General features: G+C 46.2%; 1 protein-coding gene across 2 annotated transcripts in view; it reads right to left on the reverse strand.

The window, feature by feature from the left end:
* The window catches only part of LOC144249094 (uncharacterized), a 61309-nt gene that overhangs the window by 3355 nt on the left and 32922 nt on the right, over positions 1 to 25032 (reverse strand). Inside the window, exons 1-3 of one of the 2 annotated variants that reach the window (XM_077791207.1) lie at positions 5808 to 5841; positions 2357 to 2422; positions 189 to 267 (exon numbers count right to left, since the gene is read on the reverse strand). The gene's annotated coding sequence lies outside the window, so the exon portion shown is untranslated. Of the gene's footprint in view, positions 1 to 188; positions 268 to 2356; positions 2423 to 5807; positions 5842 to 25032 lie in introns of those variants that run through there. The other variant, XM_077791206.1, reaches the window with a different exon arrangement.

Consider the following 25032-nt stretch of genomic DNA (forward strand, 5'->3'; position numbering starts at 1 on the left):
ACAGAACTGAAAAAAGTTGAACTCAGAGAAGTAAATAGTAGGATGGTGCTTACTAAGGGACAGGAGGTGAAGAGGGGAGTTGGGTGATGCAGAGGGGAAAAGGTCCGTGAAGCAAAGCCCAAACTTCCTCAAGACCACCTTTCCAAGCCAGGCCTGTGCCCCCGTGCTCTCTCCACCAGTGTACTCACCGAAACCCCCCGTCACGACACTGCAGTGCTCATCCTGGAGGTGGGGAGTCCGGAACCCCTTTCTTAAAGGTGATCTCACCTGGAAGATGGTAAATAGTGGAAAAAAATTCCTAAATAAATTTTAAAAAATGAATCACATCAATTTGTCACTAAATACCTTAAGAGAAAAACAGGTTTCCCACTTATTCTAAAATATTAATTGACAAGAAAATTGTCATCTCCATGTAAACAGAACCTACTCCCAATTATGAAAGGGTAGATATACAACCTGCAGATAATCCAAGACCCTGTGGCTTCTCCTCCTTCCCAACTGCGTATTTTACTGTCAGACACTAGAGAAATACTGGGTGAAATCAAAATTTATTTTTCTTTTTTTTTTTTTTTTTTTTTGAGAGTGAGAGAGGAGAGAGAGAGAGGAGAGAGAGAATTTTTAATATTTATTTTTTAGTTCTCGGCAGACACAACATCTTTGTTGGTATGTGGTGCTGAGGATCGAACCCGGGTCGCACACATGCCAGGCGAGTGCGCTACCGCTTGAGCCACATCCCCAGCCCCCAAAATTTATTTTTCTACTTTTGAAGTTTCTGGGCATTTGGTCGGGGTACTTTTGCTTCTGCCCATTTCTTATGAGTATAGAGAATTGAGCACTGACTGTAAAGGTGAAAAGACAAAATTCCAGATGCGCTTTTGAACTGACAAAGTGAAGACCATTCGTGGTTCCTCCCTCCTCTCAACTGTATCTCTACAGGGCAAGCATCCAGCAAGAAAATGTATTTTCATATACTTTGGAAGGAACTTAGGGCTGAGCAACCTGGCCATGTGATCTCCTTTTATTCAACCCCTACTATTTGTGCAAAATGCTTAAGATTGAGCCAGCAGAAATACTGGTCAAGGAGAACTATTTTCAATATTAGTCCTCATATACTAGAGTTCTGACACTAAGCCCCCCGCCTTTGACCAGAATTTATAGTTTTGAAATTGCAGGGAAGAACAGTTCCAGACTCTCTTACGGCCAAATTATTCAGAATTTTTAAAAGGAGACTCTATAGGTTGATGTAAAGTTTTAGGTAAATTCACAAATAAATTTGACCAAGCTCAGAATCACCTCTAAAATTCCAATTTCAGCTCTGACAACGATGCTTTCCTACTTTCCTATTCTAAGTTTATTAGAACTATGTCATGTTTAACAAATTTCATTTCTATGCTCTGACCACTACTCCATAAAAGGCATAGTATCAAACTTAGAATGTGGAACTACAAGGCCTCAGGATTCCATTCCGAGCTCATTCTTAACTTGTGGCATGCCAACTAATAAAAGGCTTCTTCTCAGCAAAAGTATACAATAGAAAAACCAATCTTTCCCCACCAGCAGGAAGACTGCGGAGGAAAGTAAACTCTATGTAGGGTATGTCTAGACCTTGGTCCACATAAAATATCAATCTATGTTTAGGTACTTTGATATTTTAGTACTTATGAGGTAAAATGTATCTACTGACCTTCAATAACTAGCAAACTTTCAAAGAAAGAAAAATTCATATTAAACTGAAGAATCTCGACAACATTCAAGCACTTAAAAATGAATTTCAACTACTTGATTTGAATCATTTAGAATAATGGCTACCCAAAGTAGTATTTAGAATAAATTTCCCTTCTCTATGAAATCTCCTAGATTGCCAACTGTCCCCCATATGTCCTCCATGGCCACATAGCATTGTATTAACACCATTATAACACCTATAAAACTGTGGCACTGTTATATACAGACAGGGGACTCCCTGAGGACCATGTCTTTCATCACCTCAGCACCTGACACCCAGGAGAAACTCAATAAAAGTGGGTTGACGCCTGCATCATAATGGGATTGAGCACTGCCACCTTCACCTTGTATTTCTAGGAACCAAAGGTGACGGGGCAAATGCCTGTTCAACCCCCTACCACCTGTCTTACTCCTCAGTCTTCTGAAGTGACTTACGCTCAGTCCCTGCTCACAAGTAACTGCACTTGTAGTTTTGACTTGCATTTATTTGATGACTTTTACCTTAGGAACTGCTAGAATAATGAACCAATACAATTTTAGCTTATTAACAACCCTATGGATACAAAAACAAAAACCCCCCAAAATCCAGACCGAATCCCAGAAGTTATGGGCTTATTATCAAGTTCTTTACCTTTCAAGGTGTCCAATTTGCTCTCTTCTTCTACATCAGGACACAAGAGCTTTCTGAGAATGATCTCTGCCACCCAAACAGAAGGAAATTTTTAAATCAAAGTGGAAGGACACTAGCTAGTCCCACATTCAGTCCTACAAGGACAAGATGAAAGTTAAAGTTTATACCCAAGTTCATACTGATTCCAAAGAAAACCACCCATTCCACAATTTTCTGTGGTCAAAGCAATATCTGGAAAAGGCAATAAAAAAAGCACCCTGGTCAAAAATGGGAAAGGAAGGCAAAACCCACTAGAACTCAGAATACAAGTTGGAGATACATACCCTGCAGCCCAAATCTAGCCCACTGAGGAACAGTTATGATTAACAGGTAACTGAGAGCTTATAGAGCAAAATTCACCAGACACAAAAATTTCATATGAATTATTGTTTTTAACTTTTTCCACAGTCAAGAATAGCCACCATAGGTTGTAAAATGGATTTTTATTTCATATGTCCCTGGTTTTCAAGTGGTAGAGATACTGAAAGATATCACAAAGCCTAAAAGGCAAGTTCCATAAGAAATGATAATTTAACTTCCCCAAATTGCTTTGTCTAGGAAAAAAACAAAATCCACTGGTCTGCAGCAGGCATTCCCCAACCTGGGAATCACTGACTCCCAAGGCTTCTGTGGAGAGACTTCAGGGAGGAGGTGTGTCTATGGACTTTTTGGGAAAAACTTCTTCAACTGTGGTTATAGTTATAATAATTCATAAAAGTATTAGCAATCCTGTGACTATGTTACCAAAATAACCACAAGACATTTCATGTCAACATTATAGTTGTTGTAAATACCCTAACATAACTTAGTATAGTCATTGCTACTTCAAAATTAGAGTATCATTAAAGCTGAGGCTACATTTTATTATTCAGTGTGTTATAAAGAAGAACATACATCACTATACCACAATTAACATTTTGATAACTGTTTACATTTCATAAGCAATTCTATGCATTTTATTTTGTGTATTTAAAAAATATTTTCAGAAGGGGTCCTTTGTTAAATTGCTAAAGGGGTACATGGAATATAACAGTTAAGAACCCCCAATCTAAAGCAAATAAAGTTTCTACAGACTCAACCATCATATTCCCCGAGGCCAACAGAAGCTAAGTCATCCCACCACACTATTTCATAGCTGGAGAAAACTAAACTACCAGGAAGCAGAGAAACAAATTCAAGGCCACATGTACACAGAGTTAGCAAAGCCTAGGTGAGCACTCACAGCATCTATCTTTCCATTCTCTCTTGGTGACCTTTGCTTACTTTTTTGCAATTTTCAGCAGTATTCCTATCTTGCCACTAAATGGACAGAGGTAGTACCTTTCAAAATTAATATAAAACCAAAGCTCAAACAGAACAAGACAGCTTGATAAGCTTGTTGCTATAATTGTTACAACAGCTGAATTTAGTGTGCTAGTGAGATGGTAATTTTGTAGAGGTGAGAAAAAGTTAAGACTACATAACCTCATTCTCAGAGGTGTTCAAAGTACTTTGGAGATAAGCATTAACTTGATACGCTGAAATGCAGTTATGTGTGGTTCCAGCGGGTAGCATTACCACTTCATAGATGGGAGAATAACAAGAGATTTGTTCAAAGTCACCATAAGGCAATTGGAGAGCTAAGGATTCCACGTTCAGGCTTTAACCACTGATCCAAGCCACCAGGATCAAATATTTAGTTGATTACACGCTTGTGAAATCTCTCTTTTTTCTCCCACAAAACCAGAGTATTTTCTTTTGATTTACAAGAGCAGACACTTCTGAAGGCTAAGGGGGAAACATCTCATACAATAAATTTCAATGTATATAAGTACTTTTTGCTTCTGCTAGTCATCTAAACATCCAAGTTAAGAATGGTGTGCACAAGGGCCAGTTATGTACTACTTGCCTTATAAAAAGAGAACCACATAACTGTAATTTCATCTTTTAGCCAATGACCTCCATGTCTGTCTATCCTATTATCACCTTAAATTCAGTACAGTTATTACAAAAGAACATGCTAATGGTTCAATACCAAATCTCTAGGTCATAAAACTACCAAATGTCACACACACACACACCCCACTCTCTGAACTTTTCTAAAACTTTAGATTTTCTCTTCTTATCCAACCATCAAACAATTAATGGAACCACCAGTTAACTAACAGCTCCTTTTATTTACCCCTCTAATAGTCAGGGTCTTTTTCAGCAGTAAATAAAGAGGACTGTCTTAAATTTTTATTTAGGAGCATTATGTTTATATACACAAATATTTCTTCCTTGCTAAACTTCCCAGTCACTGGGAATCAAACAATCATGTTGCACTGTCTCCACAATCACAGGTTCTAAACACACAAAGTCTTACTATCTAACATTCTTTTGTCCCCTCCTTCCACTTTTCAACTATTTTACAACTTAGACTTTCTGTCTGCTAATTCTGATTCATCACTTTGTGCTCAGTGCACAAGAGCCCAAATCTCTGCCTCAAGAGCAAACATTTAGCCGGGCATGGTGGTGGGTGCCTGTAAATCCCAGAAGCTCAGGAGGCTGAGGCAGGAGGATCTAAAGTTCAAAGCCAGCCTCAGCAACTTAGTGAGGCCCTAAGCAACTTATTGACACCGTGTCTTAAAATAAAAAATAAAAAAGGGCTGGGGATGTGCCTCAGTAGTTGAGTACCCCCGCTTTCAATTCCGGGTACAACAAACAAACATTTAATTCCTTAACAAATCAAATGCTAACAGAGATTTCATCACAGAACACTGACCAAAAGGTGGCTCCTCAGCCCCTCATTCCTTTTCCCACGGAGCCCCCTGGGTCCACCTGACACAGGTGACCGGCGTCACTGCTGGCTCACCTTGGAGACTCGGCTAAGGCTCTGGTCCCCGGGTCCCCGGGTCCCCGCCCGCCGGCCTGGTAACTTCCCTGGCCCCGGGCTGCCTGCCCCTGGGGCTCCCCAGCCCAGGCTCCGGGAGGGCGGGCTCAGGCCTCCTCCTGGAGCTCGGTGGCCTCCTCGGAAGGCCCCCAGCAGACTGTCACAGGCCTCGGCGCTCCCTGGGGACGGATGGCCGCCCGGCCGAGCTCTCCTGGGGACGTCGCCCTTTCGCCGGTCCCACCGACACTCACCGGTGACATCTTAAGAGTCGCGGCAACTTTGGAAGGCGGCGGCCGCTCCGCTGCGGGCGCCGGGCGCCGCGACCTCACCTGCCGGCCCGCCCCTCGCGCCCGCCCCCGCCCGCCGCCGCGGCCCGCGAACTCTCCTGCGCCGCACGCCCCCGGGGCGCGGGTTCCCGCCTCGGCCGCGCTCCGCCCCGCGTCCCCGGCCTCCCCGGCCCGCGGCCCGCTCGGCCCGGCGCACCCCCGCGGGCGCCCGCCCGGCCCCGGGCCGCAGCCCGCCCGCGCCCGCCCGCCCGCCGCCCTCCCCGGGGCCACTCACCCTGAGGCGGGCGGGGGCGCGGGCGGCGGCGGGCGGCTCTCAGCCCCGGGGGGCCGGGGCCGGCGGCAGCGGCGGCGCGGCGTCTCCCCCCGGCGGCGGCGGCGCCGTCCCCCTCCCGCGGGCGCACATAGGCTCCATTGTCCGCCGGCGCCTCCCCCTTTCCGGCGCCCCCGCCCGGGACCGCCTCTTCCCTCCCCTCGGCCCTCCCCCAGCCGCGCCGCGCCGCCGAAGGGACGGCCGGCCCCGCCTCGGACGCGGGCGCAGCCGCCCCGCCCCGGCCCGACATCCCGCCGGCGGGGGAAGGGGCCGCCCCGCCCCGCGCCGCGCAGGGCCGCCCCCTCCGGGGAAGGTCCCCGGCGCCCCTCCCGGAGCGCGCGCGATGGTACCCACCGGCCGCTCGCTCCTCCCCCCGCCCTCCCGCGGAGGCCCCGCCCCCGCCCCGCCCCCCAGCAGCCTCGCCGACTCCAACCCTCCCGCGGAGGCCCCGCCCCCGCCCCGCCCCCCAGCAGCCTCGCCGACTCCAACCCTCCCGCCCTCCCGCGGAGGCCCCGCCCCGGCCCCGCCCACCACCAGCCCCGCCGCCTCCACCCCTCCCTCCCGCGGAGGCCCCGCCCCGGCCCCGCCCACCAGCAGCCCCGCCGCCTCCACCCCTCCCTCCCGCGGAGGCCCCGCCCCGGCCCCGCCCACCAGCAGCCTCGCCGCCTCACCCCCTCTCGGCCCCCGACGTTTTACTACGGACCGCCCCACCGGCTCCGCCTCCTGGTTGGCCTGGACCCGCCCGCCAGGTCCCCTTCCCAGCCCGTCACCCGGCCAGAGGCGACGCCCACTCCTCACCTTAAAGTGGCAGAGCCCTCTTTCTCAACTGAAAGCGCCTCCCGCGGGCGGTGGGGTGGGCGGGCCTCTCCCGCACCCGGCTCCCGCGCGCCCTCCCGGAGCCCGGGCGCCGCCCGCCGCCCTGGGAGCCGCCGGAGGAGACGGGAAAGGCGACGAGGGGGAAGGGCAACGTGGAACTGGGCCATCTTGGGCCGAGACCGGTGGCGAGCTGCTCCAGGTCTGGCTCTGGCGCGGCCCGGTCCGGCCCGGCCCGAGCTGGAGGCCGCCTCCCCGCACCTGAGGCGCGCTCCGCCCGCCCTTTCCGGCCTCCCGTCACCTCGGGGCTGGCCCGGCGGCGGCAGCGCGCCCGTCCCCTCCCTGGGGAAGCCCGGGTCGCACCCCCGCCACCCGCGCCGGAGCGGATTCTGGCCGGGGTGTCCTTCCCGTCGGGCCCCGCCCCGCCCCGCCCCGCACGGGCAGTGCTACCTAGAGCCACACAGGGGACCCTCTGTCCAGGTCTGGGAATCACTTCCCGACCGCAGTGCGCTCCCCCCAGGCCTCCGGATGGAGGCTCGAAGCCAGCGGACCCCGATACTGGGCACCGAGAAGTGAGGGTGGCCGGTTAGAGGGCACTTTTTCTCAGAAGGAAAAGTGAAGGCATCACGGTTCAGCCTGTTGCTGAATCAAAGCTCAGATTCGGAGAGTCCTCTTTGATCTGCGTGGCCCTGTGGCTGCCGAGACCCATTGCACACCTGCTGCTCTGCAGCCGCCCCCAGATACACGCCGTTCATCTCGGCGATTGGGCTTTGCGGGGTCTTGACCTCAGGTGCTTCTGCAGCTCCGTGCACTGGCCCAACAGCTCTGGGAACTCAGTTAAGTGAAGCCTGCCCAGGTTAGAAGGTGCCTTGTTTCTCCCCCAAAAGACAGACAGGCCACCCACTAAAAGACCTAGATAAATTTTCTTCTGCTCCTGCTTCTGTCACCCATGATTTTAACCGGGATACCGATTTCTGTGTCAATTTCCCTGTCTATAAACAGGAAACCTTCCTTGAGGCACCCTTTTAAGGAACAGTTCTGTGGTAAAGAATTGTACCAGAGAACCCTCAATGTTAAAGCTGATTCACTGCTTTCCAAACCACTTGAAACTCCTAACTGGCCATGTAAGTTTCTATGCCATACCTCCCCCACAAAGATCCTATGGAAAATTTTAGCAAGATGTTTTCTCTTTGTCTTCTGTTGTGACTGAGGATATAAATAAAGAAACCAATAATGGTTGTAAACAATAAAAACCTAAGCGCAAGTGAGGGATTCCAAACAGGAAATAATTAAAATAAAATGCTTTTTGGTCAAGTTTTGTCTATAGAATATGTGATGTAACATAGCTAAGAACTTCTTTAAATGTTTGGGGGTGGGGGAGCCAGGTATGGTACAGATCTAAGAGAAAGACAACCAAACCCAGAACATGCAAGACACATTTGGGATTTCCAATGTAGGTGGAAAGAAGGACTCATAGGGTGCATAGATCAGATTGTACCTTTCAGTAAAAAACACTGCCAAAATAAGCCTTAAATTGGGGTCTTCCAGACTAGATCACCTCTGCTCAGCAAGCTCACAATACTCATAACGACACAAACTAAATATTCTTAACTGTTTTTGCTAGGCATTAAACCCTCATGCAGTCTTATGTGTCAGATTTCAAAATTATTTTTGTTATTGGAACAAAAACACAAAGGAGTATTAAGTGTAGAACACTAGAATAAAAGGTATCATATCAAGAATTGTAGCATGCTCTGTGCAACCAAAATAAATGAATGTTTTGTAAGGGAAAAAGAAGAACTTAAGCATGCTAAAAGTCACAAAATCTAAAGGTTAGAGTCTCAGTAGTAACATTAATTTAGTTGTAATACACATGGGATGGAAATGTTTTAAAATGTTTATTCTATTAAATAGTTTATTTTACTAGAATATTTGCCTTCTAAGTTTTTTAACTTCCATTCCTTTCCATGTCACTTGAGAAAGAATTCTATTTTGGTATACAAGGATCTGACACTGTGTGTGTGTGTGTGTGTGTGTGTGTGTGTGTGTGTGAGAGAGAGAGAGAGAGAGAGAACACTAATGGATAATGGTGAAGTCATTTTTAAAAGCATCCTATAAATAAATGCTTCAAACTGTTTTTGCTACTGTAGAAATTCTAAGATAAGGAATTTTTTAAAAAAAATCCAAATGGTAAAATTGCTTTTAAAAAAAATGGGTTTTGACACTAAAGAAACCTAGCTTTGACTTTCTTAGCTACTGAAATTTGCTTCTCAGGGATGATAAATAAGCATTTGCTGATTGCAAACATGGGAGGTGGAAGTTTTGCTCCTTACTTCCTACATAGCATTTGTGTTATTATTTAGGTTTGCCTCCAGTCTTTCTACTGTACGCTACACTTTGAATTGAAGGAATAAGTGCTTGTGTTTCCTCAGCTCTTGATAAACATGCCTGAATATTAGAATTGGAAGGAACTCCATTCCATTTCTCAGATAAGAATGCTGACCTGGAAGTCCAGTGATTTGCCAAGATCATGCTCTCTGTTAGGGATTAGAATTTAAGTTCAACACTCTACAGCACGGTTCTAATTTCCCAGGATTGTTCATTCCTAACAGTACTTACAATTGTGGAAAGAACATGAAGTTCTACCTTAGGAACAAGGAGATTAAGACTGAGAAAGGTTGAGCCCACTCAAGAGGCTCTAATGAATTCTTCCCATGGTCAAAGTCCTCAGCTTGGCCATGGGTCCCTGCTGCTTGTACCACTTATGACCAGTTCATCTACATCACTGTCCAAACCAAAGCTAGTGAATCTCAATGCCAAGGAAGACTACCCAGGAAGTCATACTGACTCACATTGAAGGGTGAGAATGGAATGGCATCTCCTGCCTTGTGTGCTGCTAGGATAACATTTCTTCTTTGAGTTGTCCACGACTAGAGAAACCCATCTCCTTGCCCTGACTTTCACCAGTCCACTGAGGGCCATGGGGGAGAGCCAGTGTTTCATTCCTGCTGGGGAATGTGGGGCCAGCTGTCTCATTCCCCCTTCCTTCCTCCCGTAGCTTCACCTGGAATGATGTGTGAGAGGCTGGGTACTGTTGTGTGTCACGACAGACGTGCTTTCCCCCATCTGGGAACTGGAGGCACCCTGTTGGTTGTGTTCTGGTGGATCTGTGAGATGACCTCCCATCTCTTGAGAAGTTTTCACCAATGTTTCCCTCCTTTATTTTCATGCTTAACCTATACTGTTGTGCCTCTTAACTCCTGTCATTCTGCCTTAGAAGATTCAAGCTCTGTGACATTCAACCTGCCATTTTCCTGGGTCCTAAATGACTGAATTTCAGTGTTGATGCCCTCCCCACTTTTCAGACTCAACTGTGTGGTCCATTATGGCTTAGCATGAGACTCAGTAAGCGTCCCATGAGCTGCGACCATTTCTCCCCAGATTGATGGAGCTTCATACCAGGTCTTTACATTGGTTCTTCTCCCCCTTCCCTCTTCCCCCTCTGTTTCTACTGATTTATTATTTCGTTTCTTATTCTTTACTGCTTTCCCACGAGCTGGGAAAGTGCCCCTCCTAGTTCATTTGATTTCCTTCTAGATTTACCTAGGAGACAATAAAATGATTTTATTCTTCCAAGTTCTCCATTTGCTGCTGTACTCTTCCCACTTTGCAAGATCAACCTCTTCCCAGTTTCTCCTGAATTGCTTCTCAACCATTTCAACGTTGACTTCACGTTTTGGGTTTGTATCCGGGTTGCTCTCATAGCCATAGTAGCCTATCTAGCTATATGCAGGACCGTCCACCATTGCAGCAATGGGAACGCCTAATGCTGAGATGGACCCACATTTTCCCTCCTGGGCTGCCAGACAAGAAACCAAGGAAGCGGATCCCAACCAAAGCAATGAAACAAACTGAACTCCATTTCTTATCACTTGGCATTCGTTTTATGGAGTCTTATTGTTGCCTGTGACATATTCCAGAGAAATTATTTCAAATTTTATCCATACTCCTCTGTATTGCAGGACCAACCTTGTTTTCTCTTTCCACTCCTGAAGGGCCTTGCTCAGTTTCTCCCTTCCAGTGCCTACCTACCCTTTGCTTCAGTATCTTCAGTAAAATCCTTCCTATAGCAAACTCCATTTCCCCATTTTTTACTCCAAACTTATTTAAATAGAAGCTGCCACCACAGTTCTTTCCTTCCTGTCAATAACCCAACCACTCTGAAATGTTCTCTTTAATAAGACCAAACCTAATGGCCAAATCCTCCTAATGAAGACCTTTTTTCCCTTTAACTCTGAATTCTAAGAAGTGATGATATTCATGTTTTGTCTTCTTTATTGATTCAAATCACTTCTTTTATCTCCAAACTGTGGGTGTTCCTTAGACTCCTCAGTTCTTTGATCAGCCCCTCTCTCCAGTTTCCCCACTTTAGCTATCACCTCTTAGAGTCTAAACAACACATCTACAAGTCTAACTAGGCCTCATTTGAACTTAACCCTGCATATCTATCTGCTCCTCGCCCATCTAGAGGGACTTCACCTGTCAAAACAAATGTGGCTCAAGCGGTAATGCGTTCGCCTGGCATGCGTGGGGCGCTGGGTTCGATCCTCAGCACCACATAAAATAAAGATGTTGTGTCCACCGAAAACTGAAAAATAAATATTAAAAAAAAAACAGCAAATTCACCCTCTTTCCAAAGTCTCCCCCCTGAATTTCCTGTCTTCCACCTAACCCATAACTTTGGGAGTAATCCTGACTCCAAATCTCCTCTTGTCCATGGATCTTCTCAGTCACTAATATCCACAAATTCCTTCTTAAATGGATTTACTGTTCTCTGTTTCCAGATTGGGATTGTCACAACAATGTCCCTGCTTCTCCCTGACCAGTTGAGTCCACATGCTTTCTCCAGATAGATCTCCCTAAATACCTATCCACAGTGCTCTTATTCCAGTTCATGCAGTGTCTTTTCCTCTAGAATTATTTAAGCCACACTGATACTTCAGGACCCATCTACTCTAAGATCCTAACAATACGATGTAGTAGAAACAACACTGGCTTTAAAGTCATATGGACTTGGGTTTAAATATTGAGCTACATTTTATTAATCAAGAAACTTTAAGCAAAAACAAAACAAAACAACACAAAAAAACCCTTTTTTTCTTTCTCATCCATTTTAGTGGTAGTTGTTTATATTATCAATTTAAACATAGCCTAAATATGCAAACGTTTAATATCATCCAGTTTTTACTGTAGGTCCCAGAGTTCCCCCATATCCTGTGAGTGGAATCTCATGCCTGCTTTTGAACAGCTTATTTTTGTTATATTTATCGAGCATCTATAAAGTGCATAGCATCTTTGGGATCCAAAAAATGAATCAGACATGAGATTCTATCCTTGCATGGATGGTTCATGTGTTTTAAGAAGGTTTTTTTAGTAAGCATCCAGTGTGTGGCAGGTGCAAAGAACTGAATGAAATTCAAAAAACTTAAGACATGTTCCAGGATGTTGGGATCTGGGATCTATCTAGTTAGGAATACTGACAAGTAAACATTCATAAACAATTATAATAAGTGCTATGATATGGAGAAATACCAGGGGTTGGGGGCATAGAAAAGAGAGGTGTCTATCCAATAGGAGAGTAGGGAATGCCAACAAACCTGAGCAGAATCTTAAAGAAGCCTAGGAGTCACCAGGCAAAGGACTCAGCACCAGGCTGGGCTGTGGACCCAGTGTGACAGTGTAGAAATGACCACAGTGTGACAGTGTGTGGAGACCACCACAGTGTGACAGTGAGCGTAAATGGCAGCAGTCAGAAAAGATATTTGAGGGGGAAGAGATGAGCAAAAACTGCTCCCTGGAGGTGCACGTGTTGGAGGTGACCTGAAGGTCAGGTTGGTGCCAACAGGCAGGGGCAGAAGCCTCTGTCTTCTCAGCACTGCATGCAGTGCCCTGCATGTGACAAGGACAGCCCCCTGTCCACTGTGATGATGACAGGGATGGTAGCTAGGTCTTTCTCATGAAGTTTGTTCCTCTATTTTCCCAGGATGCTTATAAGGGGTTAGACTGCCTGGTTTTGAATCCCAGCTCTGCCATTAGTAAGCTGTGTGACCTTAGAAAAATTACTTGACAATACTAGGATTCATCAAGTGACATTTTCCACCTGCAGCAGTAGGGGAATAAATGAGCGACTATGTAGAAACATGAGCCAGCAGAGCCTGGTACATAGGAAGGATTCGATAGATGCTGGTTATTATTATTACTGATGTCCTGGTTACTATTATTACCCAAAGTGGACCTGACTGTAGGGGAGATTTTAGGGGCCATCCACCACCCTAACACTTCACTTATTCTCATGCCTATGTCAATCACCAGCGTCTTCTTAATGCTCCTGACATGCCCCTTTAAACTCTGCCACTAGAAATTCATACCTTTGGGTTTAAGATGCCACTTCCCCAAGCCCTTGGGCAGACAGCACAATAAAGGGTTAACTCTGTTTTGTTTTAAGAAGTTATCTGGCCATACCTCTATCCTCCTTAATTGCTAACTGCACTGAGGGAATATTGTGGGGAAGAAAGAAAAGGCTAATTCTGAAGCTTGGAGACCTTTCCCCAGAACTCAAGGCAGGAGGCGAGACACCCAGAGGGCTTTCTGGGATTGGAGGAAGGGGTTGAAACAAGAGAGATGCCAAGAAGGGATGAGGGAAACAAGGTCATTTGTGCCAGTAAAGACAGGCCTACTAACTGACACAGTGCTGGCCTTGATCTGGGGACTCTTCTTCAGTCGCCCCTGTCTCTACTCTGGGCTGTGTTTTGGAATTAGTAATTTCACTCAGAGTCAGTCCTCTAGTAGAGGATGCTGGACAGGTGCTCCAGGAACCCCTGGCTTAAGATTTCACAATGACTTTTCCTGTTTGCTTTCTTACCATTTATCATACAAGAATTGATAAGAACCTACTATGTGTCTGGTGCCAAAGAAGTAGGACGAGAGTTCCAACAAAAGCTGAAGAAATCTTACAGTCCAGTTGAGGAAGCAACAAAAATAGGAATACTGACAAGTAAACAACTACAAAAATAAATAGATAAATGTTAAAATATGTCTGTGCAGACACTTATATGTGAATAGTCATAGCAGCATTGTTCCTAATTAGCCCCAAAGTGGAAACAACCTAAATGTCCATCAACCGATGACTCGATTAATAAAAGATGGTACAGCTATTTACAGTGAGATACTATTCAGCCATAAGGAATGAACCACTGATACTTACTACAACATGGAAATGCCTCACAATCACTATACCAAGTGAGAGGCAAAAGACCGCATGTTGTGTGATTTCATTTACATGAACTGTCTAAAAAAGGAAAATCTATATAGACAGAAAGCAAATTAGTTCAGGTAGGAATGAGGGTTGGTTGCCAATGGATATAAGGTTCTTTTTCATGTGAAACAAATACTCTAAAACCAGATTTTGGCAATGGATACAAATTTACTGTAAATTTACAAAAAAAAATCATTGAATCATAATGCTTAAAGTGGGTTCAGTTTATGATATATATAAATTATACTTCGGTCAAGCTGGTGTTTCAGAAAAGTAAAGCTGATTTGTGAGGGAGAAGAGAGTTAAGTTTTAGGGTTATGATTGACAACCGGACAGGGAAGTAGAGACGTCCTTCTAGGGGAGAGAGTAGGCCAGGGTTACAGAGGTGAGAGCCAAAGCCATAAAAATGAATGAGCTCAGCAAAAGAAAATGTTTGCAGGAGAACAGGAAGATGCCAAGGGCAATACTTTTCCATGTCACTACCTTTAGGGGCAGTGATGATCTCACGGCTGAGCTGATATGGTACTCACTTGGGTAACAACATATCCAGCCAATCATAAAATTTAGTTGTATTCTCAAAGCTCATATCCACTGAGAGCAGAGGTATGTGCCCCTCAAGAGCAGGGGAAAGCTGTCTAGGCGGAAATTGCCTTTAAGGGATTAAAATACACAAAGATAACTGTGAATGGACTGAATATGTCCCTTGCATTTTGGTGTTAAAAGCAATTTTATCCAAATTAGAAATAGGGAACGTGGAGTTTCAAGAGCAACGCAATGATGATTCATTAACTACCAAGATGGATATTATGTTGGACCACCCCTGAAATCAGGCTCTTTGACCCTAACACAAACTTCTGAAATTAGAAAAAGCCTGTCCAGACTCTTGGAGAAATCCTGCAACTTATTTCCCTCTTCTGAATTTGGGGCAGACCCTCCTCCTCCTGCCCCGCCCCAAGCTTGAAGACTTCAAAGAGGGGATCCTCCCAGGCCAGGGAACTAGAGATCCTCTCTTTCCCCCAAGTCCTGACATCTCAAATCCTCAGCCAGTGGAGGGAAAACCCAATCATTACTGTCCTTGGTTGTGAAATAAAGGGTAAAAAGGATCTGGGGCAGGGTGGGGGAGTGCTGGGGAGTGATATTCGCCAAATTACATTGCTATGTTGTGTGCGTGTACAAATATGTAACCAATCCCATCATTATGTACGACTACAGTGCACCAATAAAAATGTGGGAAAAAAAGAACCTGGGAGTTTCAGGTACAGAGGCAAAGGAGTGAAGGAAAGAAAGTCTAGGTTGGGAACAGCACTGACTTCGGACCACCAGGTCTGTCAGCTAAGCAGTGCTGGTCTCGGTCTGTGCTGGAGACGGGACCCCAGACAAGGGCTCTACCACTGAGCTAAATCCCAAGCCCTAAACTGGGGATGAAGACTAAAGAAGGGACGAAGGCAAGTTTTCCCAAACTTCTAACTGACGTTGATCATGTTCTTCAATCATAAATATAGGCAACAGAATAAGATGGTATAAATAGTCTGCAATTCTTTTTTTTACCAATACAATCACAGATATTCCAAGTGCAATGATAGTCATCACTATGACAAAATTACAGTAGTTATCAAACCTGCCAGTAGACTTTATTAATGTTTTAATAAAGAAGCATAAATAATATTTGTATTTCAATATTATTACTTGTATTGCCATACAAATATGTATCGCAAATTTGATGCTTTGAATATTTAGATCATTGTAACTATTTTTGTAATCTTATGTATTTAATTTTATGTTTAAAATCATCATTCTATCAGTAGAATATCCTATCAGTAGGCTTCACCAGATTGCTAAAAGGACCCACAGCAGAGAAAAGTTTAAGAACCCTGGGCTGGAGGAATTTTTCCTAGTCCCCATCTAGCACCATTTAAAAAAAACACTCCCTCCAATGCCTGAAATCCCACCATTAGAGAACATTTCCTTTGGGTTTTTAAGATTCCCATTAAAATGCAAATGCCCCCAAAGGAGAAGAACTTCTCCGAGTGTTATTAGTTAACCCTTAAATGGGGCTGTTTAGCAGCTCGCTGAGCACAACCTGCGACGATTCCATTAGACCAATGTTTATTGACCTCCTGCCACGGGAGGGGGCCAGGCGGGCGAGGGCGCAGACCCCCAGATCCCCCTCCAGGGTGTCCGCGGTCTAGGAGCGGAGGACACAGGTTCAGGGAGGAGAGCTTCCCGGACGAGTGCGAGTCAGGTGGCCCGGGCAGGGGTGGCCGGCGGCAGCGGGGTCCTGGGGACGCAGTCCAGGAGCCAGGGGACGCCCCTGAGAGCGCCGCGGGCTTTCCCCCGGGTTACCGGGGTCTGGGGACGCGCAGGAGGAAGTGACTGAGTCCTGCGGGGGCGGGGGGCTGGGGTGACGACCGTGTCGCTGAGGAAGTGACCTGCCAGCGGAGTCCAGCAGGGTCAGCCTGGGGGGAGGGCGGGGCGTGGGGGAGGCCCCCGGCGGTGTGCGGGGCAGGGGACCCGGCTGCACCTGGTCCCGGGGCTGGGTGGCGAAGGGACCTGGACTTTGTCGCTAAGAAGTTTGCCTCCTGTCCCCTGGCGACCGTCAGAAGAGGCTGCTCGAAGCTGGCCTGAGCGCACTGTCGCAGGAGGGGACGGGGCCAGGCACACCAGCGGCCAGCGTGGACCTGGGACTTGGTCAACCCGTCAGCTCCCCGCCAGAGGAGGGGTGGTGAGGGCTGTCGCTGGGTCCCGCTGTGAACTTGGCTTCTCCGGCCCGGCCTCTCGGATGGCAGGCTGCCCCCGCCCTGCCCACAGGGGCTCTCGGGACTCAGTGCACAGAAGGCTGAAGAGGAGGGGCTTTGAGGGCAGTGAGAGCCTGGACTTACGTGGCTCCTGAGAAGGGGCCCAGGGGGAGAGGGGTCTCCATCCAGACCGGTTCAGGGGACAGGAGAATCAGGATGGGACGTGTGGGAACAGAGAGAGGCTCTCCGTGTCCAGAGAGGCCCAGGAGGGCCGGTCAGGAGTGGCCGGCGGAAAAGACGGGAGAAGGTAAAAGGTCCCTGGTGGCAGATTGTCTGTGGCTCGCTGGGCCACAGAAGTGGGTGGAGAGGCTGAGTCACCCGTGACCTCGGGATCTGAGCTGGCCGTGGGGGAAGAGCAGGGCCTCTCGGAGGGAAGCCGAGGAATCAGGTGACTTGGTGAGGCAGGTGGTGTGCTGAGACATCGAGTGCCCAACACAGAAAAGCCAACGGAGCCTCCCACTGTGGTTCCGTGGGAAACTGGATCAGCGCTAAGTTCAGGCCGGGGAGGGTGCCCAGGCTGAGTGTATCACCATTTTGTTGAGGAGCCCCTAACAAGGTGGCAGCGGCTCTGAGCTCTGAGCTCAGGCAATTCCTTCTCTTTTCGGGAGCTCCCTTTTCATTTTCTTGTTGGAAAAGCAGACAGTAATAAAACTGATCACCCACTCCTCTCTTGGGAGTGCTGCAAAGAGCAACCAATATACATACACAACTAAGTTTGAACCTCTGGCAGGAACACAGTGTGCTAGAGATGCTAAACAGTAACAAATCCAGCCACCCTTTCACCATGAGAGTAAACAAGGTGCAAGAACACAGTGTGCTAGAGATGCTAAACAGTAACAAATCCAGCCACCCTTTCACCATGAGAGTAAACAAGGTGTCTTTTTTTTTTTTTCTTTTTAAGAGCAAGTGTAATTAACCAGGTACTAACTTTGAGGTTGTCTGTGTAGTCTCCTAACAACCAGGAATTAAGTCTAAAATCTTGATTTTTCAAGAGTTCTCTCATTAAGAGGTCTTAGAGTGACCCTCATACCTCCATCAAACCAAGGCTCAGACTCTATAGCAATGAACTAACATGAAAACCACTTTATCATCCTTTCTGACTTCTTAGTATCACACATGTGACTACCAGCCACATACCAACTGCAGGCAGTCCCCACCACCTTCTTAAACTGTGCTCCTTGTCACACCCCTGAGGTCCGCCTCTTGGCAGAATGGTGCCATATAAAATATTCAGATCCTGGATCAGATGTGTGCAACCTACACGGCAAGAAGGCTGTCAGACAGAAACACTGAAAGGGGAAGCACCCCAAAGCGGCAAAGAGGGCAAGTCCAGCTTTACAGGAGCACACCTCTAATCACATGCTCCACGCACAGCAAATCTCTTTTAGCAAATCCCATCGCAGTCTCCGCTCCCCCAAAGAGCAGGCCTGATCGGTCGCCACTCCCCTCCTCTGTGGTAAAATCCAATTTTCACACCTGGTAAATGAAATAACTCCACTGTGAACCCAGGGCAGGTTGGGGTGAGCCATTAACAGAAGGTTAGGGGCTCTGCATCAGGTAACAGCTCTTCTGGGAACCCCAGCTAGAGACTTGCTCTTTTCATGCCAGTGGAGGCGACTTGGCCAGAAAACCTCCCCTCCCAGGCCCAGGCCAGGCCTGCATCCTTTGGAGTGGTGAAGAGGAGCCCTGTGGCTCAGGTTTACCTACGTGGAGGCCTGGCCCTGGCTCTTCTCTCCTGGTTTGTGGGAAGGTTTCTTACTGTTGGTGGACTTTTAGGAGACAGGCTCACACTGCATTCCTGACAAAGTGACCAAGAGAAGGGACAAGGGCAAAGGGATGACACCTGGGGAAAAGGAACTGAAAAAACAGAAGTCCAGCCAGGGTCTGTATCCTGTGAGGACCTGATAAAGGTGGACATCACAGGGAATCACACACACACGCGCGCGCGCGCGCGCCCCTGAAGATCACTGGAATGCGGGCCAAGAACACATCCCAGGATACAGACGTCTAGAAAAGGTGATGAACACAAGTAAGTGGAGAAAGGAAGGATCACTTCACAAATAATACTGGAGTGATTCTTCTACTTGAGGGAGAAAATTTATGATCCCCATTTCATTCCATACAATTAAAAAAAATCCAGAGTGATTAAAGAGATAACTATAAAAAATGAATCAGGAGAAACAGAAGAAAATACAGGTGAATATTTATCTAAAGTTGGGCACAGGGAAAGATTCTGAGAATGAAATCAAAGGCAAAAATAATGGAATAGATTTGATTCCATACAAATGTGAAATTCTGCATATAAAATAATCATGAAAGTCAGACAACGTAGTGGGAACTAAAATATTCCAAATGTAACTGAAAATAAATTAAAATTTTTAGTATATGAAGAGCTCATACAAAGAGATATGAAAGATATAAATGCCTTAGTAGAAATTTAACAATTTTTCCTTTCTTTTGCTCTTTTTCTCTCTCTCTCTCACACACACACAGTATTAATTTAAAAAAAAAAAATTCTCTTGGGGCTGGAGTGGTGGCTCCGTGGTAGAGTGCTCGCCTAGCATGCATGAGGCACTGGGTTCGATCCTCGGCATCACATGAAAACAAGCTAATGCATCCACCTAAAACTAAAGATACATAAATAAATAAATATTTTTAAAAATTCTCTTGAACTCATGGAAAAAACTTATAACTAGTCATCAAAGAACTACACATAATTTATATTTTCCATGAGGACTTGGCACATGGAAAATACTTGATAAATATTTGTTGACTTGCTTAAATTAACGAAAAAGAGAATTCCAATGTTCAGTGTTGATGTATGTGTCAAAGGAACACTCTCATAGCAGCTTGTAGGATTGCACACTAAAGCAAGAATCATTAAAATTGGTTTTTTGTGGGTTTTTTTTTTTTTTTTGGTACCAGGGCTTGAACCCAGGATTGCTTAACCCCTGAACCACATCCCCAGCCCATTTTATATTTTATTTAGAGACAGGGTCTCACTAAGTTACTTAGGGCCTCGCTAAGTTGCTGAGGCTGGCTTTGAACTTGGATCCTCCTGCCTCAGCCTCCCGAGCTGCTGGGATTACAAGTGTGTGCCACTGTGACCAGTCATAAAGTATTTTTGTAGCAGGCAGATAGTGCATATTTGGAGGTTTACAGGCCATACAGTATACGTTGATACTACACAGCCCTTACACTGTAGGGTGAAAGCAGCCGCAGACAGTGTGTCAATGAATGATAATGGCGGTGATCCAAAAATACTTTATGGACGCTTAAATGTGAATTTCACTTAATTTTCATGTGTAATGAAATATCATTTTTCTTTTGGTTTTGTCCTAAGCATTTAAACATGTAAAGACATCCTGAGCTCATGGGCTGTCCAAAAACAAGCCACAGGACAGATCTGGTCCTCGTGTTTTATTATATACTGGGCCATCTCCTGTATTATAGTCACATTTCCGGAAAACAGTTTGGCATCAGATTTTAAGGTTCAAGGTCACATGGTATAACTTTAATAATTAGACTTTAATAAGGCCATACACAGGCTTGTAGGTATGAAAATAATCAGGAACAAATATCTTTTTAAGTATTAAATTAAAAGTTCATACCTTGTCCTAATTGCTCCAATAATTCCTTTTCAAGGAATAGTTTATAAGGCAAAAGGAAATCTATACAAAGAGGCATCTAAACATCTGGTAGAATGGGGATGGTACATTAACACTTGGTACGTTCATACGATGAAATATTATACAGACATAAATATTTTGTCACATGCAAAAAAAAAATGCTCATGACAAAATTATGTGGAAAATCAGGATACAAAATATGTACATTATTCTACCCCAGATTTGCAAAGCACACATGCACATAGGGTGTATGTGGATAGAAACATATGTGCATAGAGAAGAGATGGAAGGAAATGCAATGAAATGTGGATTGAGCTCTGGAGGCTGTTGGTGAATGGCTGAATCTCCCTTTATCCTTTTGTTGTGATTCTCCACCATGAACAGTCGTCACTTTTGACATTAGGGAAATATACAAAGGCTGTATCTTAAATAGACTGGAGAAAAATCCCAAATCTGAAGTTCACGTAGAAGAGAGAAAGAGAAGGCTTTCACATTCGACCTAGATGTAAAATCCCCGCAAAACTGCAATGAAAAACAGACCCAGGCCACGGAAATTCGCCCGCGTCTAAAATTCATGCCACATCACCACAGGAGGAAAAAATTCTGATCAAAAGCAGCCGAGACCTGGAGTCTACAGCTGAACGTATCCACCCTGAACGTCTCCAGAAAAAGAAGCCTGAGATCAAACCCTCTGCAGATCCCTGCGCACAGAGCGGCTGGGGCATCCGGAGGCTTCCTTTCTCCTACCCTCCAGTCTCCCTGCCTGCTGCCCCCAAAGAAAGATAAACCCAAACCAAAACAACAAACAAACAACCCGACTCTGCTTTCAGACTTTAGAGTAAGGGGATTCTACAGCTCCCCTGGACTCTGTGTGACTGTTAGAGATCACCGTCTCTCCTGGTGTCTCTCTTCCGAGTGTTAACAGCTGGTGACACCTTGATGCATCTTTTTCTGGACCCGAGGATGACAGGAATCAGGGAGGACAATTTAAGGAAACGGAGGGCTCCCCTAACCAGTCCAGGATTTCACAGCTTGTTCCAGAACCTGACTGTGCACAACCGGTCACCATTGAGGGGAGCCCACTGTAAGCCAGTTCTAGGCTACGCCTGTATACATTTTGCTTTACTTAATTCTGATAAAAAGACAGTAAGAAGGTCTTTCCCAAAGTTACCTAAACCACTGTCCTGCCAGACAGACACACCACATAAACCTGAGAAGGGTCAAGTAATTTGCTCTGGGTCATCTTGATAGTTAGCCATATAAACCTGAATTTCAAGTTTGTGACTTGAAACACTTCTAAAATGGCTGAAATACTTCTAAAATCAGATGTTAAAGAAGCAGGGCAGAGCACCGGTGCTACCATGAAACACACTTGAGTGTAAGGTTCAAAGGTCACATGGTATGACTTATAGGCAATTTTTTAAAAAAACTTAGGTTTTCTCACCTGTAAAAATAGGAGTAGTAATAAGACCTCTGCCTTAGAAATGATACAGTGGAAATGCCCAGCACACAGCGGGCCCTCCGTAAAACGTGGCATTAGGGAACCAGAACTGCTCATCTCCTTGGCCAAGTCAAGGCATTCCTAGGATCGCCATCAGGAGAACAAGAAATTACAGTCAAGCAGGGAGATGGCGTGGATTATGGGAAAAGGACTTTTTCTTCCTTTTTACTTCTCAGAAGTTTAATTCTTTCCTTTTCTATTCAAGATAAGGAAGCACGTTTGAGACAACAGGTTTGGAAACGGAGGTACTTCATAGCATGTCTGTGCTTTTGCGATCGACCTAAACCACTGTGCGTGGTGCTTCTGTGGACGGCAGGAGTGATGGACACTCTCCTATAGGAAGACTCGGGCTCACAAGCCCCTGAGTGAGCCAGAGGAGAATCTTTTACCCACAAAGAGGAAAGTGGTCACGTCCTTCCCTTCCTTTGTGGTTTTGACCTAGACCACAACTCCTCCCCTTTAGTAGAGTGTTTTCTTCACATCCACTCAGACGGGAGTTGGTTTTCTTCCATCTAACATGTCGCTCCCTTCCCCGACTCACAGAAGCACATCCCACGCCCCTTTTCCCTATGGCTTGGGGCAGGAGGGATGAACTCATGTCCTGGGCACTGCTCAGGCAGAAGGGAAGCCAGGGCTGGGGTAGGGGCTCAGTGGTGGGGCACTCGCCTCCCACACTCGACACAAGGCACTGGGTTCTATCCTCAGCACGGCATAAAAATAAAATGAAGATATTGTGTCCACCTAAAGCTAAAAAACAAATATTTAAAAAAGAGAAGAAGCCAGCCGAGCGCCTATAATCCCAGCTGCTCGGGAGGCTGAGACAGGAGGATCGTGGGTTCAAAGCCAGCCTCAGCCATGGCAAGGCCCTAAGCAACTCAGTGAGACCCTGTCTCTAAATAAAATGCAAAGTAGGGCTGGGGTGGGGCTCAGAGGCAGAGTGCCCCTGGGTTCAACCCCCTAGTACCAATAAATAAGTAAATAGATAACAAGGAGAAGACTTGGGCCCTGAAATGGATGAGACGTCGAGCTTTGCAGGGATGATCGGAGGAAACACCAGGTCTTGTTTGTGTTCTCTGCGAGAAGAAAGAATGAATGAAAAGGGAGAAATAAACAATGCTCAAGACACGGAAAAGAAAAATCAGAAAAGACCCCAAAAGCGGTAGGTTCCGGAAGGTGGGCAGACGGCGGTCTCCCGACTGCTGCTGCGGTTCCCGAGTTAATATTTGCCAGATTTAGCATTCCTGTGAGTGCCGTTGGGGTAATGGGCCCCAGTCAGCTCACGTGAGCTCTCCGTCTCAGGGACAGGATTTCAACCATGTCACACACAGCTCTCGTGACTTGCAAGGAAATGATCTTACTGAGGAAAGCCGCACAGACCATACGCACACGCACTTAGGAGACAGAGCTGCTAGGTGTGCCCTGTGCACGACTGACACAGCTCCTGGGTCTCCGTTGCCGATGCCCATGCCCAGGAGAGCATCTCCAGGGTGGGTCTGAGAGCCGCTTCAGGACCTAGGTGAGGAGACAGACAGTCAGTTTCGCTGTCTTGCTAGAAGGGGTGGAACGGCGGTCATCTTCTAGTTTATCAAGCACCATCAACGTCAAGAGGTTTCTACTCCAAATAGTAGGAAAAAGGAGACCCTGTGCTGTTGAGGAGCTTATGATCTTGCTAGGAAACTGATAGCATAGAGTCAGAATCCCAAGGCTAGAAAGGACCCTGGGTGTCATCCGATCCGGTTCAGTCTCACGCCTCCGTCCGGCTTTTTGGTTGAAAGTTTGATAACTGAAATCTCGGGAGGCTGAGTGCTCAGTGTCCTTCCCACTCAATAACGAGCCAACAGGGATGGAGCCAAGTTTTCTAACTCCAGTCCGGGTGCCCTTCCCTTACACTTCAAAAGGAATAACTAGAACAAATAACTATGTGAGTTAATATGACCAAAAACCATGTGCACAAAAGGACTGTGGAATGTGAGGCCTGGAGTCAGTCCAGAAGGTCTCCCTGGGAGGAAGGTCTGAAGGACGTGTGTAGGAATGGTCAGAAACGCAGTTCAGCTCAGCAGCCGCTTCTGAATGCCGGATGTCTGCCAGGTATTTGATAAAGATGGGAGGAAAGCCCATCAGGTGGGTATCACAGAGACCTGTCCTACAAGGCAGCTGTACCCACTGAATTTATTAGTGGAGGGGGATAACGGAAGTCAGCCACACAGACAGTCCTCAGCCAGCGAGAGGAGAGTGGCCCTCAGAAATACTGCGACGGCAAAGAAAAGTGATCAAGAGGGAGAGTTCCAACTGTTATCCAGGTAGGAGGGGAAGGTTTTCCAAATTCAAGCAGAGTAAAAGAAGAAATCATCAATTCACTTATAGATTAAAACCATTTGGAGTTTGTCCTTATAGACATCAGGTCTTGAGTTTTTGTATTGATCATAGCCATGTTCATTCAGCTTGATATCACGAAGACGCTGAAGAAGACATTTAAACACGCACCCACACGGAGCATTCATGGAAAAACTGGAAGCACTCTCCAAAGCTCCTATGGTAGACGAGGAGGACACCGCAGACCAAAAGGGACCTTGGAGGTCATTACCAACGGAAAAATAAAGGTCCAGAGAAACAGAAGGAAAACCCATTTGGTTTTAGCTCTCAGGTGTATATTTTTTAAGCCAAAAAAATTAGGAGATGAAATATAAGCACCCTCTGGACCCAATGGAACATGATATTTTTTGTAATAGACCTCTATTTGTAGTTGTTGATGGACCTTTATTTTTTATTTTATTTTATCTGTGGTGCTGAGAATCACACCCTGTGCCTCACACATGCCAGGCAAGCGCTCTACCCCTGAGCCCCAGCCCCAGCCCCAGCCCCCGGAACTCAATATTTTAAATAAAGATACAAAGTTACGATGGTGTTAGAGGACGGTTTCAGAACATTCTACTGCTTTAGACCTTGGGTTTGCCAAAGATACTTTCCAGAAGAGAATCATGTTCTACTCAGTCATGAGAGCCTTCCATAGTCTTTACTAACAACAACAACAACAACAAAAATCAATCTATCTCAGTCCAACGTGAGCCCATGGTATTAAAAAAAAAGCCACAGGGAATACAGACACATCTTTGATAAACAAAATGAGATGATAAAT

Source organism: Urocitellus parryii, chromosome 11, assembly GCF_045843805.1.
Source record: "Urocitellus parryii isolate mUroPar1 chromosome 11, mUroPar1.hap1, whole genome shotgun sequence".
In the NCBI taxonomy this organism is placed as follows: Eukaryota; Metazoa; Chordata; class Mammalia; order Rodentia; family Sciuridae; genus Urocitellus; species Urocitellus parryii.